Genomic DNA, 1,054 nt, shown 5'->3' on the forward strand with positions numbered 1-1,054 from the left:
AATATTTTCGAAATATTTGGATCAACTTCAATCAACAGAGGCAACTTCACTTTCGTGGATCACCGGTGAACTGAGGAGTGCACGCTTCAATTCAACGACTCTGGGAAGACCGAACTTTTTGTTACAATTCAACTACGACGAGAGAGATCAAGCAACGAGATGAATACAGCAATTTTGTAAGCATATTTTATATAACCGTCTCCTTTGGTCTATTGGTCCATCGTATTTAGGGAAAATAATTAAAATATAGAAGGGCGTATTATTAAATTATTATCGAAATTATTATAGAGGGCATTTATTGAAATTATTATTGAAGGGCAATTTATTGAAATTATTATTGAAGTTATTAAAGGGCATTTATTGATTATTATTGAAGATTATTTTGTGAATTATTAAAGGGCATTTGTTGATTATTATTGAAGATTATTTTGTGAGTTATAAAAGGGCATTTATTGAGATTATTATTGAAGTTATGAATTATTAAAAGGGCATATTATATTGAGAGTTATTGTGAATTATTGAGATTATTGTTGAGATTATATTTATTGTTGATTATTGAGGGCATATTATTGAGTTCATCTTATTTAAGTACAACTCCCTTGGAATTAGCTACTCCATTGTATAAAACACGTGTAGATTTTGAAGCCCATGTTTAAAGTCCCTAGCCCATGTTTAAAGTCCTTAGCCCATGTTTAAAACGCCTAGCCCAAGTAGAAGCCCCTAGTAGAATTTAAAAGACCAAATTAAACGTTAAATATATTAGAGTAAAATATTAAATAAATAAATAAACAAATATTAATGAACAATAGTTCAGAAAATAATGTTAATGACGAATTTGAAACAATAGCTAGAGAAACGGTAGATAGGATAATTGAAATAATCGAAAACGAAATTGACGTAAATAATACTGATAACGAAATAATTGAAAACATAGAAATAAATAATTTAGACGAAGAATTAGACTCATTTAACGAGGGAATACTTAACGAACGTATAGAAATAAAACCAATAAATAGTGATATTTTAAATAAAAGTTTACGATTAATAAACCTAG

This window comes from Acyrthosiphon pisum, chromosome A2 (assembly GCF_005508785.2).
Source record: "Acyrthosiphon pisum isolate AL4f chromosome A2, pea_aphid_22Mar2018_4r6ur, whole genome shotgun sequence".
NCBI lineage: Eukaryota > Metazoa > Arthropoda > Insecta > Hemiptera > Aphididae > Acyrthosiphon > Acyrthosiphon pisum.